This window comes from Petaurus breviceps, unplaced genomic scaffold (genome assembly GCF_028583685.1).
Source record: "Petaurus breviceps papuanus isolate PSGF00001 unplaced genomic scaffold, PetGlider_PUasm1.0 185, whole genome shotgun sequence".
NCBI classification, from domain to species: Eukaryota; Metazoa; Chordata; class Mammalia; order Diprotodontia; family Petauridae; genus Petaurus; species Petaurus breviceps.
The window spans coordinates 34121748-34122792 of NW_027185797.1; positions in this window are offsets into that span (position 1 = coordinate 34121748).

Sequence of the window (1045 nt, forward strand, 5' to 3'; positions counted from 1 at the left end):
ACCCCTGGATCACAATTGAATCTACCCCAGAGTTACATCAAGTTTAAACACAGCACTTAATACCCAAATGGAGGTCTTTTCTTCATCTTGACAGGAGGCAAGTTCTCAGCAATCTTAGTTCCTGGGGAGACAAGGCTTAGCAAGGCCATAAGATACATTGCCAGTCCCTTCATGAATTTATCCTCTGTCTGTAGAACAGTCCTAGAACCCCTGAACACATTAGCAAAGCCCTCTCCCAGGATTTCTGTAAACATACAACAAGAAAATCCTTCTTCAGGGCTTCTGAACCAACAGAAAGGCTCCCAGACCCCTGCAACAACAGCACTGTCCTTCACCAGTGGACAGTATTCATTCTGTCTGCAGGACAGTCTCCAGACCCCTGCAACAACAGCACTGTCCCTCACCAGTGGACAGTATTCACTCTCTGTCTGCAGGACAGTCTCAGGGCTTCTTAGCGAACAGCCAGGTTCCAGGACTTCTTCAACAAAAGGACTGTCTTTCACCAGTGGACAAATCTGGCAAAACAACATCAAAACAGACAGACAAAGTACCAGCATAACAGCCATGTCTCCTCAGTCCTTGGCAGCTCAGGGGGCAGGTCTCAAAAGTCCAGGGCAATTCAAAGCGGCCACCAGCAATTCTTTTAGTCTCTCTCTCTCCACGAGGTGCTGCTTCCAAAAAGATCTTCCGCCTCTCTCTAGTGTCTCTCCAAATCTACATCACCAGCTCCTCCCAGTTCAGGACTTTCTTTTCACATCAACAAGCCCATCCCACAGGTGGGATTAACAAACTCTGGGTTTTAACACAATCAATTTGAAAACCAAGCCAATACAGGGGAATCTTTAATTGCCATTACTATCACACCTATAACTGACTTTCTTATCTTTGCAGTGGGGGTGGGTGAGGATGGAAGAAGGGGATAAAAATCTGGAACTCAAAGTTCTAAAAAATGTTTAAAAATAGTTTTTTTCCATGCAACTGGGAAATTAGATATACAGGTACTGGGGAATAGAGACCCGTCTTGCCCTACTAGAAAGTTATGGGG